Here is a 13293-nt window from a genome sequence, read left to right on the forward strand (position 1 = left end):
CCCCTCTTCCCTTCTCCTTCCCCTGCAAGATGAACAACCATCCTTAGTGAACCAAGCCCCCTGATCCCACCTGACCCTTCCCCCACCCTGACTTATTTCAATTGGCTCCTGACACTGGTGAATCTGGTACTGGGGGTGGCTTGTAGGATCGGGGGCGGGGGGGTGGCGGCGAGGGAGGGCAACAGGAAGCTAAAATAGGAGGGGAGAAAGGAAGAACATTGCCCCAGGGCTAGGGTCAGTGGCTAGACTCTCCCAGGCCTGGGGCTGCACTCAGCTCGTGTACAGAAGTTCAGTTAGTTCAGTCTAACCATATCAGGTCTAATTTAGTGGTTTCTGAGGTACAGTTAAATTAGACTATGTTGGCCATTTTTTTTGACCGATCTAACCTTCCTGGAACTTCTTCATGTGTCACATTTAGATCAATCAAACTAGGAATCAAAGTGTAAGGTCCACACATGAATGAATTAAGTTAGATCAGATGGCCATTTTAAACCCATTACAGCATCCCCTTAACCTCCCCAAACATCTGTATCTACCCTCAAAGTTCAAAGCACACAGACACAATGTAGCTAAAGAGAGAGGGGGCAAACAAGATCAACAGAATGAGAGTTTTAGCTCTCAGAAATTGCCTTTCCCTTCACTTAAAGCACTAGAAAGTAGGGCAGGGTAGCACCTTAGGGTGCCTATACATGAGCACAGACGCTGCTCTGGCACACTTGAATTGATTAATCGAACCTGCTTGAGTGTGGCAATTACCAAGCTCCAGCAGCCTCCTGAGTCTTGTGTGTATCAGCACCCCCACACAAAAATGGCAGTGGGGCAGATATGAGCTTTAGTTCAAGTGCCCCCACCACCATATTTAAGAACAGGGATGCTGATGTACAAGACACTGTGGCACTTAAATTAGAACAGTTCCCGGAGCACATGTAAAAGTGCCCTTAAAGACTTTCAGAAAGTTAAGAGCTTTCACAGGTGACAGCCTACTTCATCAGATGCTGTGATCACTGAACAGCAGGTCAGAAGAGAACAGGTTGCATCTAAACCACAGTAAGCTCTGACTAAAAAGATAGCTCAGAAGGGGAAAGGGTTGAGGTTTCTCCCCTCATACCCCACTGAATCGGTGCTTTCATTAGTTCTTCGCTACTCTCATCCAACTTTCTTCATATCTGACATTGCTGTTCTGAATTAGTGCAGCCAAGCCTGATCCCCTGTAACAACTTCTCCTCTTCCACATGAAGCTAGTCCCCTCTCTGACTTTTCCATATGTTTCTATGGAAGAAAAGGAGAGAGCATTCCGTCTTTTATCTTTCTGAATAGGGCTTGGCTTTCACATAGTTACCTTTGAATGGATTTTGAGAGGCAAAAAAATAGGTCATTTTCAGTCTCATCTTGAAGACAGATTGAAAGATTCTCTATTCAAGCAAAGATCTTGAGTTAGATGCATTTTCTGGTCTAAGAGGATTTTTGGCCATGTTTCTTTTTGCCTTCCAAGTCCCCCATTCTTTTATTATTATTATTATATTTGAGTAACTCATTCCTGCACTTATTTCAAAGAAATATGTGCCTTTTGAACATCTTTTAACATTATGATTGTGATTGTTTGGAGTGGATGGGGGAAGTGAATGTGCCTTTTCCTATTTAAATTATATATTTTGACCAGAGGTGCTCTGAAGTATCTATCAAAGTGAGGGTAAAGGGAGCAGGGAATTCCTTTATCCTTCCCTTAGAGCAGGGGTGCGCAATTATTTTGGGCAGAGGGCCACTTATTGAGTTTTGACAAGCCATCGAGGGCCACATGACAGGCAGCCCAGGGCAGATAAATGTTAATTTACTAAATATTTTTAGGGGCCCTGCAGGCCAGATAGAATGGCCTGGCAGGCTGCATCCAGCCCCCAGGCCACATTTTGCCCACCCCTGCCTTAGAGCAACAGTTTTAAAAAAAAGGGTGCGATTTTTAAGAGGTGCCACCCGATGCTGTGCAATATACACTGTTAGGTGTACCAACACCTACTCACAATTCACAAGATAAAACCTATGGATTTCAAACGGGAATCCATCTCAATAAAAACATCTTGATCTGTTGTATGGTTTGCATTTTTTGAAGCAGAAGAATTCTTATTATTTTTCTGTAGTCAAAAAAACCCAAGCAAAATAAATAGAGCTGGCATTTTCTAAAGCTGCCTTGAGTCTAGAAAAGGTTTAGAATAGCTGATTTAAAGTCTTCTGGGGTCTGTCATCCAAAGCTCTTCTGAACTTCCAGGAAAAACATAACAATCTGTTGACAAAAGGTAGAATCTGAACCCCTGTTTTCAGAGATATTAAAAGTAGCAAGTGGAAGAAGGAATGTTAGCAATAGGATTGTGAAGAGAGGCTATTCTTTTTATTGTACTTTCGTTATACACAGATTCAGAGAGGTTTGATCACTTGCTTAAAAATGAGTTCTGACACCTCTCCCTTTACTCCCACTAGCATCAGTTCCAGGCTCTGTCAGTCAGCTATGGGAATGAGACTCCTCCCTCATTCCTAGGGCCCAACTCTATGGCATGGGACATGACAAGCTAAGGCAGGACCATCTTACACAGAACTATACAAGCCAACACTTTGGACTACAAGACATGCTAACCATGAGTCTCTACCACCACCTGTTATTAACAAGTGTTCAGGCTCTCATTGGCCAAATGTGTATGTGGAAAAGGGCAAGGACAATGTGGGCACTTCTGTTTTGGTCACTAAACCAAGCAAACAAGTGACAAAACCACTAGTTTCAAGAGAACTAAATGGTAAAGAGGCCTGGCCTGCCAACCTGAAGTTGTCAACGTATTGATGCCAAACATACATATAATGCAACTTCTTCTTCACATGCTAGAGGCCATATGAGGGGCCAATAAGTATTGCATTTAGTTTTGCCTGGTGATGTCTGAAATGGGAGGGACGAGCTTGTCTCTGATTCAGTCTTTTCAGCTATTCCTGTGGTAGGGTGACCACCACTCCTCCACAGGGTTGTACACTGGGTATCAAGTTTAAATAGTGCCTTCCTGTGGTGATAATGCCATCCCTTTTGACTTCTCTCTTCCATCAGTTCAGACAAGACCCCAGTGAGTCATCCACTCAGGTGTCTGACAGCTTGAGGGAACCTTCCCCAGCAATAACTCCTGAATTTCTTTCAGTGTCTTATGCTCCAGCTCTTTGGTGCTTAGAAGATATTTCTCTATTTAATTTTCAGTGTCATAGCCTTCTTTGTTCAAGCTAGTGTACTTAAAAATAAGCCCCTTTACATCAAATTACTCCTCTGTTGTTTATTACTTGCAGTTTTTCCCTTCTCTATATTCAGAGTTATTTTACAGGTTTACAGACTTCACTTTCACTGCATAATTATCTTAGGTCAGATACTACACAACTCCCAAAGCAGACAGAAACCATCACACAAATAATTTTTAGGGCTCCATAGTACAGGTTATTATTTTTAGTCATCCAACCATTAGTTAGATTTCACCAATATCATTTCCCAGCATTGCCTCCTCAGTCAGAATCTCCAGAGTTAACAGCACCCTGTAGAAGAACCTTGGAAAGGAAAAAACAAAAAGAGAAAAAAAGAAGCTGTACCCAAGTGTTGCAGTGAAGCAAATAAAAGATTACTTTAATTGTTCACCAAAATATTACTCTGCTTGTTGTTTATCTATTTAAATAGGAAAAGCCCTCAACTTTTTAGGTCATCCAATTGAGAATGGAAACAATTCTTAAAAATTTGATCAGGTTTCACTTGCCCAGTTTCTCTGATGGCAATTCATTTAAGTTTATCTCCTGGTAAGACTCCTCCAAAGAAATTCTGGTTATTTCATCCCATAAGACCCGGGATGAATTCCTAGCTCACTGAAATCAAGAATTTCAGCCCCAAGCTCATAGCCATGGGCGAGACAGATGAGAAGGGATAGCATTTTGATTGAGACATAGGAGCAATTCTTCAGCCTCTCCTGGTCATTAAAATCCATGCCTGCCCATGACTTTTGCATTTCCAATGCAATGGTGAATAGTTACTAGGCTTTACCACATGAGTGACTCAATGGTAGAAAAATACTTTCTGCAGCCACATAATTTGTAAATCATCTGATTAAATGCTTTCAGATTTTTCTGGATAAAATATGGTATAGGATTGTGTAACTGTCATACTCTGACAATTCAGTGCCATAATCGCACAGCATTAACTTCTCCATAACCAAGTTCTGAATGGCCTCTAATTATTTAGATCCTTGTATGCGATCAGAGTTAGTCATGCTTTATACCTATTTCTTGATGCCCTTTATACTGAAGCATGCAGCCACGATTCCCTCCCTGTCAAGAAAATTACTCTCATCTCCTCAGCCATCAGGCCCTTAATAAAGCAATGACTTGTCAGCTAAAGGATGTAGTTTTCTTTGGCCTTTCAAACAAGTCTCTTGATCAATCATACTAGAGAAATCCAACTTTATTGCTGTTACTTGTTCTTCTTGCCTATAACTTTTTCATGTGCTCTATTGCCCAATATAATTTGTTTCTATTTGAATCTAGTCCTAGTCTTCCTAATGGTTTGCATTTCATAGGCCCTAATAGTTATAACTCAGAATCAAGATTCCTAGGTTTTATTTTCACTTCTACTGATTTAACACACACCTCTGAGGAGGTCACTTAAACTCCGTTTATTCACACCTCATGGAGCAATAATTTACCTGCCTCACAAGGCCATTGCAAGGCTGACAACGTTTCTTGATTGTCTCTAAAAATACTTGAAAGCTTCTTTAGAACTATTTGTTATCCTCCTCCGACTCCCTAAGGCTATCTAGTGCTTCACTGTTCACTTTCTGGCCAGAACTGTGTCTCATTACTGTAGAGATCTCCCTCCTCATTAATCTTGTTGAGTAGCTCTCCTCTCCAAACTCTACTGCCCACAGTTTGGGATTCCTCATCCTTGAGCACTAGTCATGCATAAATCAGTTCTAAGTGTCCCCATTACTCACATATTTAGACATGTCAAAGCAAGGCCACCATAAAACTCCCAAAGCATTTTAGAATTCCCTTCTGTTTTCTCATCAAAAAGGCAGAGAAATATAAGCAGGCAGCTTCTTATTAGGAAAGCCACCCCCTCAGGCAAGCTCCAATACAAAAAAAATATGAAAGTAGGAAGTGGGGGGGGGGGGCCTGAATAGAAAAAAAGGCCAGATACCTATAAAGGTAATGAGTGAATGCCCAAAGGTTCACTTTGAATAACCTCTCAAGCTTAGAAATGAAATCTTCCATCTGAGTTTTTTTGATGTCAATGAAACAGAAAGTGTATTGGCCTAGGAGATCTAAAACTTCACCCCCACAGTAGCTGACATTACACCACTTCATGCTTTGCAATTCTAGGAGTCCCAACCCATAAGAATTCTTCCCCTCCCTTGGATCTTTGCCTAGAATGTGAACTGTGCCATTTTTGATACTGGAAACAAAAAACAAATCCATTTTGGGTTTGTTTGTTTTGGGGGGGGGGGGGGGGGGGGTTAGTTGGGGTTTTTTTTGCACATGCCATTTTCATACCCTCTGTATATGCAGGTCCTAAATGGAGACCAAGCACATCCTGCTGGCAGAAAAGAAAGATGAAAGGCTTGAATCATCCAAGTCTTTGGTTTACGCCCTTTCTACAAAATCCGCATGAGACGTGCATCTTTTATTTCTGACCTGAACAGAACCAGGTTATACTGGAAACTTCTGGATAAGGTTTGGAAACAAGGGTTGGGTAGGTAAATTTTACACATCCTGGAACCTCCAATGTTTTGAATAAGCTGCAGATTTTCAAGTGTGAAATTTTTCCCTGAAAGTCATCACCAAAAAGTCTTAGTCTCCCTATCATAAAGGAAGATAAATTTTCCCTCTACTTACTTTGGGGATACCTGAGAATTTCTGGCCCCTAAGTAATCTAGTGTATTCTCCTGTGTCAGCAATAAATTATTCTGTTACCATAATTATCCCATTCTCCATTGTTTTACCTAATGCAGTTTAGACTCCCCAAATAACTTGTTTCTCTTTTCCCACAAAGTTGAAGATTTTTTAACTGCGAACTGTGGGAGTGACTAGCACATGAATATGCTATTGGGAGCTAGAACAATGCATTTCAAAGTGATAGATAGATTTTATATGAATCTATCATATAGATCTATATGATATTGTTTTATAGCTAATGCAAAAAAGCTAATGTGTTACGCTAGTAATAAACCTCAATACATTAAGTGTTTGAGAACCAGCCTATGTATATCAACCATAATCATTATCCATAAAACGTTATTGAATCAGGTCTTAAAACTTAATGCTGTTTTTGTATCTAGAGATAAGAAAGGATTTTGGATTGACAAAGCAGAGAAGGAAAAGTAGAGGCCTGTTGCTGATCTTAATAAAGCTCAAATGATTTAAGCCTTAGCTACTCCTTGGAAATTGGAACTTCACATTTTAAATCACCCGTGTTCTGCTTTCAAGTCACATTTGCTGGCCAGAGCTTTGCACACTGGAATTAACTGGGATTCATCTGCAAATTACAAAAAAAATCCGTATATATTTTTGGATTTAGTGCTACTAGGATGGCTGAGAGAGAAGGAGTTACCCTTAAAATGAATGGTGCCCTGTTGCTGAAGCTGGAAGGTAAGTCTGTAGCCTCATAGCAGATAGTGTTCCTGGCTTTCAGACCGATTTGTTAACAAGGCCTGCTTCCACCACAGCTTGGTATAGTGCTCAGCATGTGCCTGTTAACTACCACAAACTAAGTGCCTGGTAGCCATGTTGGTCTGAGACAAAAAGACATACAAAAAACTAGAACTCTCGGTTTCAGAATTATACCTTTTTATTAGACCAACTGGAAAATGGCAAGAAAATTGTCCTTTTCTGCAAGCTTTTGGGATCAAAGTCCCTTCGTCAGGCTCTGGGAAAAGTGTAGATAGTACAAGATGTTAAAAAGTCCCCATAGGTAGGAAATAAACTTCAGTTTTTATACTAAGAGAGCTGAAAATAAACAATTTTCTTGCTATTTTCCAGTTGGTCTAATAAAAAGGTATAATTCTGAAACCGAGAGTTCTAGTTTTTTGTATGTCTTTTTGTCTCAGACCAACACGGCTACCAAGCATACCCCTGAAACATGGAAGATGCTGAATTTCAATCGATTTTTTTTTGGATTTTAAACTTCATTGCAGAACTACAAGAAAGTGTGTTTTTTTGTTTTTTGTTTTTTACCTCCCTGCCTCCCATCTGACACCTTCAGGGAAGGAATTCTACCTGATCAACACAAAGAGCTACTCAACATAACTCACAAAGACACTCTCATGGACCCAGAGGGACAGACTTCCATCTTCAGCTCCCTCTGTGCAAAAATGAAGTTTATTTCCTACCTATGGGGACTTTTTACCATCTTGTACCATCTACACTTTTCCCAGAGCCTGACGAAGGGACTTTGATCCCAAAAGCTTGCAGAAAAGGACAATTTTCTTGCCATTTTCCAGTTGGTCTAATAAAAGGTATCATTTTGGAACCAAGTGTTCTAGTTTTTTGTATGACAAACTAAGTGCAATATTTGCAGCTTCTTCACACAAACCACCTCAACTCAAAGGGAAACAAAGTGGCCTTGGTCAGATGACTACTAGTGAGCGTTTGCCATCTATGAGGGAAGTCCATCCCTCAATGAAAAGTTGCTTTACCTTGGAAAAAAAATAAGATAAACAAACAAAAATTGCATATGCTAAGACTTCCCAAGTTCTCAAGTCTATACCTAGAGCTCCCCAGCAGACAGTTCTTCCAAGCTCAGTAATTGTGATTGAAGACTTGGCAGAAGAGGACTCCCAGGTAAGAACGTGGTTGGCAACCTTTCGCTGGCATGGCCAACCCTTTGCAACGTTGCCCCTACTGTGGACTGCAAGTCACTGCCTCCTCCAGAGCAGCTAGTTGCTTGTGCTTACTCATGCCATTGATCTCAAACTCCTCTGCAATGAGAGTGAGAACAGAGGCTTAGTAGTAGAGGAAAATGCTGCAGAAGGAATGAGCATTATAGTACAGTTCCATGTCATGGATCCCCTATGCTAGATTGACCCTTGGCAAGCCAGACCAGACCTCTTTGAAGGCTGGATCTGGCTCATGAGCCATAGGTTGCCAACCCCTGCCCAATATTCAGTTACCAACAACAAAATATTTAATATCTATATACAGACTTGCCCTGTAGTTTATGCAAGGACTTCATGCTCCAGGGTAAAAAACAGGCCCTTCCAAAGGCAACACAGCCTGATGCCTGTGTGCAGAGGCTTTGATTTGCATCATGATGTGGCACATTGGCAAAGACCAAAAGGGTGCTCTCAGTAGGAAGCCCAGGTCCTGGGCTGCAGGGACAGAGGAGCTTCCTTTCTGCATTAAACATCAGGCTGTAGTTTGCAGGCTATTTCTGTTTCTGATTTTTTTTCAGTACAAATAAGAAGCTTGTATTTAACACCATCTTACTGCTTTAATGCAAAGTCCATAACAATATGCCCACGTTTCTTTCAAACCCTCTCCCCCCACCCTTCTTCCAATTACTCAGTTTTATGGTCCAGCAGCCCAGCTTCTCCACAGGCAAACTGGCTGACCCCTTCTTATTCCTACATACAGGAAAACTCAAGAGAGTTTACATTTTACAAAGGGTTAGACATAACCACTGATCCAAGTGCAGGATTTCCCCACAGTGCTCAGTAAGAAGTTCGATGAAAAACCTGATGCAGGACAGGACATCAAGTAGACGAACTCTTTAAGGGGGCCTTCAAAAGAAAAATGAAGAAGTGAGTTTGTGGTTTTATGCCCGTTTGTTCCTTCCAGCTATAACCGGGGCCCATTTTTTTTTTTTTTTTAAATTCTACCCGACATTTCACAGGGGAAAGGGGAGAAGACAGCATGTCTTTCATGGAAGTGTGAGGTAGGCAAGTCTTATGACCAGCTGAAAATTTTTCCAAATGACCCTGGAGATGTTAATGCAATTAAAGTCTGATTAAGTTAACAAAAAATGTTTTTTAGTTAATATCTATTTAAGGGCTGAGAAAGCTTACAATGCTTATCCAACACCCAGAGTAGTCTTCCAGCAAAAGCACAGAGCATCTGGGGAAGAAAAGAAAAAATCTGAGAGCATAGCTGTCAAGGGCACACAGGGGCTAAGTTGCGAGAGGGGCAGGCTGCTGGAGCCAGAGCAAGGCTGTGTTCCGGGAGCATGCTTCTCAGCCTTCAAATGAGAGGAGCAAGCCTTCAAAAATATGACAAGAGGGTAAGAGGCAGGCCACCTGGGTTCTGCTGCAAATCACATCATTATTTATAAACACAGGATTGGAAGGGGCATTCAGGATTATCAAATCCAGTCCCTTGTGATTTCAGGCAGGCACACAACAAATATTTGTTCATTCCAGCCAGCAGCAGATCCAGGAATAAGGCAGCCTCACCTTCCCCTCCCCACTTTGACTGGACACCGAGCTCAGAGCTCACTATGCATGCATTGCATAGCCAATTCAGCTTCTGCTGGAACTCTGCGTGAACAGCGAGCTCCGAGTTCACCAACTGATCAGGGCGGGGTCTGGGCAGAGGCCCTGCGTTTGTGTGGCTCCAGACCCCAGAGGGTGAATGCTGGTGTTGTTCACCCTTCCTTCTCCACTGAATTCAGCAGCAGGAGAAATGAGGGGAAGAGCTTCAACAGAAGCAACACTCACCCCTGGGCTCTTGAGCAGAGCAAAAGCAGGGCCCTGCCATACCCCATACTAAGAGCTCACACATGGCACAGCAAGAGGGTAGGGAGTGCAACTGTACTGTGGCCTCCCCTCTGGATCCACCCCCATTATCACAATTATAAACCACCTAGTAGCAAAAACTACACAGCCTACCATGTTCTATAGGACAAGAGCTATCAACATTTGAGCCACTGCACTGACAGCAATCCGTTAGGATCATTTGACCATATTTTACCTAGGAAAGGAACCATACCCCCTATGACAGAGGAAGGGCAGGAAAGGAAAAAAGAAAACAGACAAGCCACATATATCCCAAATGGATGTGCTGGGGAGAGTTAAGTGGGGAGGGAATTTCTACTCAGGTTCTTTGGCAGCTTGTGTATTATTAAGAGATAGAAACCTTACATTTAAGAACCAAGTTGTTTTTATTTAAGCTGTTGCACAGCACATTAACAGAAGACTTCAGTTTAGAGCAGTCTCTAATCTTCCATTTGGTTGACAGCAGCCAAGGGCATCATCACCTACCAAGAGGGCTTTAGACTCTGCAACCCCACTCCACATTCTCTCATACTAAGAGATATAACACCCAAGCTGGATGTTTGGCCAGAGGGTTTTTCATGAGGTACAAGATAAGGATACTTGGAGGGGAAGATGGGTTAGTTAATATCAGTGTACTCTCTCCTCCTGTACATTATGTTCAGCCATCCCTTTCCTATACAGCCAGCTACATCTTGGCCCTACTTCTCTGCATGGCTGCATTATAGTTGACCTGGCCTCAGCTTGTTTCTCCAAGGAATAGAGGAAAGGAGCTCAACTGCTGTTCTCCAGAAAGAGCTGGGAGGTTACGGGGAACAGAGTCAATTAGTAAATTTTGTATAAGCAGGAGGCAGTGTAGCCTCCCAGTCTGTGATGAGCCTTTTCATAGCCTCCTCAGCCTTTGTTCGTATCCCAAGCCTGCTGTGGCTCCTGGGCTCTTTCCCAATTACAAGAGAGAATCAGAAGGGTATAGTTACCACAAAAACAGGATCTCCTGCCTTTCCCTCCTCCCACCAGCAAGCTGATTCAGGAGACATGCCACCACTTTATTTTTCAGACTGTGAAAAACCTGCAGATTTCACTTTGATTTCCCAGATATACCACTTCAATTAATCTGAAAAGTACTGAGGATGAACAGGACTGCATAGGTAAAAGGAGGAAGTTTTTCATTGGGAGGGACTAGAGGAAGAGGAGAAGAGCTGCTCTCTTACAAGTCACCTGTGGTGACACTTCAAGAGAAAAGCCACAAGAGGAAGCATTTTTAGGCTTTTCTTCTAAAGTGAATGTTACACACAGGGAACTTATCTATACTTTCATAAGTTAGGTGAGCTTTTAAGACTGAATTCAGTCTCTACCCCCTTGATAACAGATATTTAGGTCCTCATAAGTGCAAGTCTCATAGCAATGCTAACAATAGACCCACTATCAGAGTCTCTGTAGTGTGGCAACTAGAAAAGTAACTGCTGCATTTTTGTGCTTTACAGAATACATCTTCCAAAGTAAAGCAGTACATCAAGGGAGCCTAGCAGAAGACTGACAAGAAATATTTGCAGAGCGACCTAGTCTGAATTGTCTGTGTGTTATATAAAGCACGGAACTCCCTTTCTTAAACATTTTATTAACCTTTTGCTGATGAAATGAGACTGCTGATCAAGAGTTGGATGAGGTCAGTGCAGCAATTATGTTTTGAATCCCCTTCAAACACATATCTTTCAGCATGAAAGAAAAAGCTGATAAAATAAATTGTTGCTGAAACTGAGTCTTTTAGAAGACTAATTAACCTATAATAACCATTCTGGCCTCCTCTTAAGCCTTGAAAAGTAATCTTCTCTCATTAGCCTCAAGTTTAATTACCATCAATAACAAAACCTCCCCCAGAAATAACCATAATGTCAGAGTCCCTTTTACCTGCACACTTTAACACGTAGTACAAGTAACACTGACAGGCTACAGGACAGTTTTCAGAGACAGAGCCTGAAACCAAATTTGTGTGAGCTTTTCTCAAGAAAAGAATTTGAAATGCAAAATAACAGCAGCAATAAATAATATGGCAAACATGCCAAAAAAAAAAAAAAAAAAAAAAAAAGTATTTTGAAAAGTAAGAGCTGAGGAAATTCCTTTGTGGCGACTGGAAATACAGAACAACATTAAAGAGCTTGGCTGGGAGAACTCCGAGTCTGTCCCTCGCTTTCTCAGTGACTTCTTGTGATATCTTAGGTAAATTACTGAGCTTATGTGCCTTCATTTCTTGCTCATTCTTGACCTTTTGGCGGAACTATAGCATTGATATTTGGCATATGGGAAGAGCATATCTTGCATTTGCAGGATGATGTAATTAATCTATCAAGGCTTTTTCATCTCCAGCTTTTATGATCTCCCTAGAAAACTTAAAATGGTACTTAGTATGATAAAATGGTGCTGAGGCTTTCAGGTGAAGGGTGTTCTAGAATATCTAAGTATTCTTCTCCATGCAAATATAGATTTATTCTAACCTGTTAAATAAAAATAAGAAACCAAGAATGCATAGATTTTAATCAGACATTAAAAAAAAAAAAAAAAAAGTGGAGGGAGAAGACAAATACCACATCCCTTTAATGGGTGAAGTGTAAAGTATTTGAATGCAGCCCAGTAGCCAAAAGAGATTAAAAAACAAAACAAAACCAGAAACGTGTAGAAAGACATAACAATAATAAATGTGGAAAACGCCTGCTTTTGAATACAATACAAGCTCCATAAGAACTTTACTTTCTATTCTGCAGTACACATATGAAGTGTGGCATCATTTCCTTATAATAAAACCATACAAGTGTTCTAAGGGGGTCCTACACATACAGTACAATAACAATGTACTTGTCCTATAGTTTCACCACATTACCCTCAGTGTAGATTTTGAAAAAAAAATCACTTACTTACCATGATCAGGAACCAGCCTGAGTCCTGATCACTTTCTGCACTGCTGCAAAATCATCTACTTTTACCTATACCCTGAAAACGGTCCTGGTTTTCTCCAGATGCAGAGTTTTTAATACATAAGGAAGGAGAATGTATTATGATCTGTTCCACCTTACTGTGGACTTTCAGTGCCTTGTTCAAACTATTAAAACCATTTGCATCTCCAAATCTGAATTGGAAAATGTCAAAGAACCTTCAGAAATAACATTCTTAATCACAGCTGAAAACACTTTAAGAACAAGCTCCCTCCTAGCATTACATCTCTATTTCCATTCCTAGCAAAATTAAACAACACAATGGCTCTCAAATCCCCATATTCCAAGTTCCTCAGATACCCAAACTAGAAGACCAAATGCTGCAAGTACTCTTACCACACTAACCTTTTGATTTCCTAGAGCAGGGTAGTACTGGGATTGCATTGCAACTTCAACCCCACCAACTGCCTCCTACAGCTGAAGCTCATCTCTTAAACTAAGTGGCCAACACAACTGCAGCTGCTAAACAGATGTTTCTGAGACAACCTTTGCATAGAAACTTCTTGACTACTACATCACAAAATGGAGCCCCAGATTTGAAATGG

The 13293-nt window shown here is 41.2% G+C and overlaps 1 protein-coding gene across 1 annotated transcript in view; it reads right to left on the reverse strand.

The window, feature by feature from the left end:
* The window catches only part of ALK (ALK receptor tyrosine kinase), a 545961-nt gene extending 532905 nt beyond the window's left edge, over positions 1 to 13056 (reverse strand). Inside the window, exon 1 of the mRNA XM_025215973.1 lies at positions 12675 to 13056. The gene's annotated coding sequence lies outside the window, so the exon portion shown is untranslated. The remainder of the gene's footprint in view (positions 1 to 12674) is intronic.
* Between the last annotated feature and the right edge of the window lie 237 nt (positions 13057 to 13293).

Source organism: Alligator sinensis, unplaced genomic scaffold, assembly GCF_000455745.1.
Source record: "Alligator sinensis unplaced genomic scaffold, ASM45574v1 scaffold138_1, whole genome shotgun sequence".
NCBI lineage: Eukaryota > Metazoa > Chordata > Crocodylia > Alligatoridae > Alligator > Alligator sinensis.